Consider the following 6,000-nt stretch of genomic DNA (forward strand, 5'->3'; position numbering starts at 1 on the left):
CGCTTGGGTTTTTTATTTAATTTTAAGTTCGACGGGTATGATGGTTTTTTATTTGGCCTTTTTGGAGCTGAAAAATGAAGATTTTAGAAAAACATAAAATGGTAAGTTTTATTTTTCTTTACAGGTTAGTTATTTTATTACCCCCTCACTATTTTTAGGGTGAGGGGGGTAAGTAGGGGATAGTTTTTTATTTGGGTGGGTGCGGGGTTAACTAGGGGCTTGGGGACCCCTGGTCACCTTTGAAGGGGGGGGAGATTTTCATTTAGGGCCCCTACCCGCCGCTCAGGGGTGGGGGCCAGGGGGAGGACAGTAGGTCCCCCTCCCCTCATTGTTATTTAGGGCCCCCACCCGCCGTGCAGGGGTGTAGGTCAGGGGGGAGGACAATAGGTCCTCCCCTTATTGTTATTTAGGGCACCCGCCACGCAGGTGTGGGGGCCGGGGGGGAGGACAATAGGTCCCTCCCCTATTGTTGTTTAGGGCCCCCACCCGCCGCGCAGGGGTGGGGGCCGGGGGGGAGGGCAGTAGGTCTCCCTCTCTTATTGTTATTTATAGCCCCACCCACCGCTCAGGGGTGGGGGCCGGAGGACAATAGGTCCCCCCCCCCTTATTGTTATTTAGGTTTTTTTTGTGTTGTTTTTTTTTTTTTAAGAGTGAGCAGCCACAGGCTACTCACTGTTTAGTAGATTTTAATCTCCCTTATGCTATTATGGGGGTCATATTGACCCCCATAGAGTGAGGGAGGACATGGGGGGGCTTATAAATTGGCGGGGAGCACTGCTCCCTGCCGCTTCTATCTTTACATATTACAAGGAGGCAGCTGCGCGCCGGTAGCTCCCTCCTTGTAATAAACTGAACGAACGAACGCTGATATTCAGTGTTTGTTTGCTCATCTGAAATTTCTAGTCATTCCTTCGTCTTTCTGACGAATGAATGAATAGATGAAATTCCCGTTAGCATGCCCAAGTGTTCCACTGGGCATGTGTGGGATTCTCACAGTGATGTCTAGTGTGGGCAGATGATGTGTCCCACAGGGACTTCCTCTATCCACACAAAGATGGTGGCGCCCAGAATATAGATCGGGGCAGAAAATAAAGATAAAAAATAGGTAATATAGGGGCTTAGGGGCATTTGAGGGGTGACTAATGGGTCTAATGGGACTAATGGGACTAATGGGTCAGTTAGATGTAGTGTAGTCGACAGTGCCGCTTTATGTTTAGCAGCTACTTCCAGAGCCACTTGAAACAACCTTGAATGGGAGATAGGAGATTTGGCAGGCATTTCTTAAACTCTCAAAATTGTGAGTGCTTCCAGTTACACCTATATTTGATTATCTTTTTATATTTGTTGCCCTATGAAGGTTCTGTTATATTTATTACAGATTTTTACAAAGCTATCCATTGTGTGCTCTAACCTCTCTCTTTTGTATCCATTTCTTAATGATCCTAGTGTGAGTTTAGGTCAGGGCTCGACAAATCTCAGACGCCAGGATGTCATGGCGACTATGAATTGTCAGGACTCCAAAGAGACCCAACACGCAGGATGTAATAGAAAAACATATACCGGACCTTAGAGTGGCCAGACTCTACATTAGAAAGAGAGAGAATAGTCAAGATCAAGTTATGGTCGAGGGAGCCAGAAAATCCTCTAGGTTTTCTGGTAACTCTCTAGTAGCAACCTCATATAAGATGGTGTCTGAAAGGCCATTAAGGAATACATCGACAAAAGCCTGCTTATTCCATCTAACCTCTGCTGCTAGGGACCTGAATTCAGGTGCATATTCCACTAATGCCTTATTCCCTTGTCTAAGACGTAAACGAGACCTAACATCATTTGCCTTCCTACCAGGATGGTCAAAAGTTCTACGAAAGGCCTCCATAAAGGCAACATAATTATATACCAGGGGATTATCATTTTCCCATAACGGATTGTCCCAGATCAACACCTTATCAATCAAAAGGGTTCTAATGAACCCAATTTTGGTTCTATCCGTGGGGAATTCCCTGGGTTGTTGCTCAAAATGGATACTGATCTAATTGAGAAACCCACAACAAGCTTCAGGGGCTCCACCGTAGCGTAATGGAGTGGTGACGTGTGGGGTCCCATAAGGAGTCATTTTTATACCTGTGGATACAGGGGTTGCAACAGGTGTTTGGGTTTCACCTTGTTGGCCTGCTGAAGTACCAATAAGGTCTGTAAAGCAAGGGTCATTTGGTCCATGCGATGATCCATATCAAACCTATCATCATAGCTGATTCTCTGAGGGCTTACACCTGCAGGGTCCGTATGGCCTTGTTGTAATGTCAGGACTCCAAAGAGACACAACACGCAGGATGTAATAGAAAAACGTATACCGGACCTTAGAGTGGCCGGACTCTACATTAGACAGAAAGAGAATAGTCAAGAACAAGCCAAGGTCGTGGGAGCCCGAAAAATCACAAAAACAAGGTATACAAGTCGAGTCAGGAAACCAGATATTAGGATAGTCGAGGTACGTGAGCCGCGTCAATAGTAGAAGAATGGAGAGTAGTCAGATAACCGAAGTCAAAATACCATATAGAACAACCAGATATAAAGCACTATTGGGAACTAACAAAAGAACCACAAGAAGGCAAAGTCCTATGTGTGAACCAGCCTTTTATAGGTTGGCTCTTTAAATTGCAAGCCACGCCCCCAAAACATTCAAGCCCGGACGTTTTCGTGAGCCGTGACGTTATGACTTTGGCACACACGTGACGTGATGATGTCATTAGCGTCATGATGTCGGCCTGCACGTGTCGCATCATAAAAAAAGGGTGGAGCTACAGTGGCCGGCGATGGAACCACTGGAGTGGAGACTGGAAGCAGGAATATGGACAGAAATGTGAGTGAGCATGACAGGAATTTTGCGACTGGGTGCTTGTCAGCCCGTTCAGCCGAGGCAGCCAGCTAACTGAGGGAGTATGGAGAACAGAGCAGCTCTATTGGACCCCAGGGAGAGGATCCATTCGAGCTCTACCAAAGGAAGGGAGGTTGGGTGGACTTAAATTAAATTTAAAAAAAAAGAGGACTTAAGGCTGTTGATTGGACATTGGATAAAGACACAAACATGGCCCAGTACAGTGACATTAGGAGGTACATTAGGGAATTACTGAGATTCATTTTAACGGAAAACTACTTTCTGTTTGGTGATAAATACTAAAAACAGATACTATGATATGTAACAGGGTTGATGTTCCAGGAGGGATAAGGCAAATGATTTAGGCAAACCAGAAAAATGGTCAGAGTTGTGGCAACTGACATTTAATGTGGATAAGTGCAAGATAATGCATCTTGGACGTAAAAACCCAAGGGCAGAGTACAGAATATTTTATAGAGTCCTAACCTCAACATCTGAGGGGTTTAGGGGTGATTATTTCTGATGACTTAAAGGTAGGCAGATAATGTAATAGAGCAGCAGGAAATGCTAGCAGAATGCTTGGTTGTATAAGGAGAGGTATTAGCAGTAGAAAGAGGGAATTGCTCATGCGATTGTACAGAACACTGGTGAGACCTCACTTGGAGTATTGTACGCAGTACTGGAGACCGTATCTCCAGAAGGATATTGATACTTTAGAGAGAGTTCAGAGAAGGGCCACTATGGATTGCAGGATAAAACTTACAAGAAACGTTTAAACGAACTTAACATGTATAGCTTGGAGGAAAGGCAAGGGGATATGAAACAAACATTTAAATACATAAAGGGAATCAAAACAGTAAAGGAGGAGACTATATTTAAAAGAAGACAAACTACCACAACAAGAGAATATAGTCTTAAATTAAAGGGGCAAAGGTTTAAAAATAATATCAGGAAGTATTACTTTACTGAGAAGGTAGTGGATGCATGGAATAGCCTTCCAGCTGAAGTGGTAGAGGTTAACACAGTAAAGGAGTTTAAGCATGTGTGGGGTAGGCATAATGCTATCCTAACTATAAGATAGGGCCAGGGACTAATGAAAGTATTTAGAAAATTGGGCAGACTAGATGGGCTGAATGATTCTTATCTGCCGTCACATTCTAGGTTTCTATGTTTCTATGTAACGGATTAAAGGTACAGCTATGGGCTCTAATTTCGCCCCAACATGCATGGATGAGACATGCATTTATAATTATCCTCTTTTCATTAAATACCTCATGCGGAAATGTTACATTGATGATGTTTTTGTATGTTGGGGTGGCACAAGAGCCCAGTTACAAGAGTTTTTTGACTCATTGCATGAACAGGACCCCAATATTAAATTCACAATGTATTGTGACAAGTTGACCGTTCCATTCCTGGATGTTCAAGTACATAGCTAAATGACTAACTACACAGTGATCTATACACAAAGCCTACAGACAGGAATAACTTACTCACTTATGATAGTTACCATCCCACACACTTAAAGAATGGCTTGCCATACAGTCAGTTTTTGCGTGTTAAAAGGATAGTATCACAAAAAGAGAAAGAATGCACAGGACTAGATTTTATTTTCCAAAAATTTATGGAAAGGGTTATCCCTCACACATTATCCAAGCATAGAAAGAAAGAGTCCAGAGCTTGACACGTGAGGAAACCCTTCATAGTGTTAGGAAGGATAATAAAACCAACAGAATTCCTTTTGTATCTCCTTACACCCACCTCAATAGGGAGATTTGCAGAGTCATAATGAAGCACTGGCACATTTTTGAGGGGGATACACATTTGCCAATTGGATTCCAGAACCCTCCATTTTTTCATATCAAAGGGCATCAAAGCTTAAGAACTTTTTAGTTATTTCAGATATTGGCAACTGTAAGAAACAAACTAGTTTTTTTTCCGAACCTAAGAAGGGCACTTTCCCTTACCTAGGTTGCACACACTGCAGCAGTGTGATAAAGGGGGATTTTTTTGTTTTCCCCCGTTCTGGTAAGACATATATGGTTAATGGTTTTTACACATGTAACTCTGACTTTGTCGTGTATATCTTGAAGTGTCCATGTGGATATGTTTTTTTTTTATTTTTTTTATTTAAGTTTTCATTTTATTTTTGCAGGTAGGAAAGAGAGTGGTACAACATGTCACAGGAAACAACTACAAATGATAAGCAAGTATCATAATATGACAGAGTAATTGAATCACATGACATAAAAGTTAATTGAGCATTCTGACATAGTATACGGCAAATTAGAATCTGATTTGTGAGTCAGGCTGTGTAAACAGAAACGTTAATTTTTACGTACAATGTAACCAACATAAAATAAAAATAACATAACAAGAAAGCGAAGCGTAGTTGATGCAATGTTACTGGTTAATGCATTAAGTGATTAGGTAGGTTCCCCATTGAGCTGGTGTGGACAAGATCGACTGTTTTGTGCGGGAAAATCGTTATCCGTGTATCCGGGGTTATTTTTCTGGACTGAGCGAGGAGTGGCATGTGACTATGTGTAGTATGGGCAGTTAGTGAACAACATGGGCAGGGGGAGTAAGGGAGGGGAGAAAGGGGGTGGGAGGAGGGAGGCAGTAATTGTATTTGTGTCTATGCAGATAGTACATTGGTGGTTAAGAAATGAAGCCATGGCTTCCAGATTTTGGTGAAGGTTTGGAAGTTTTTCGTTTGTGCAAAGGTTATTTCTTCCATTTGTCTGATTTTGTCTACTTTACTTATCCACTCTCTGATAGAGGGGGTCTGCTTGTGTTTCCAGTATTTAGGTATGAGCTGCGACGCAGCCAATATTAAGTAACTGAACAATGATGTGTTGCCTTTGCCTATCCCTGGAGGGGGTAAGGAGAACAAGTAGTACTGCGGGGTGAGAGGAATGGAGGCACCGAGTATCGTTTGTGTCATGGTTTGTATTCTTTTCCAGTAGGTTGCTATTTGAGGACAAAGCCACCATATGTGGGCATGGTGAGCTGGTTCCTGGTTACATCTCCAACATGTCTGCGAGTTTAGGCTATGTATCTGTTGAATTTTAGCCGGGGTGTAGTGCCAACGGGTGATTCACTTGTAATTGCCTTCCTGAGCT

This window comes from Pelobates fuscus, chromosome 6 (genome assembly GCF_036172605.1).
Source record: "Pelobates fuscus isolate aPelFus1 chromosome 6, aPelFus1.pri, whole genome shotgun sequence".
Taxonomy (NCBI): Eukaryota; Metazoa; Chordata; class Amphibia; order Anura; family Pelobatidae; genus Pelobates; species Pelobates fuscus.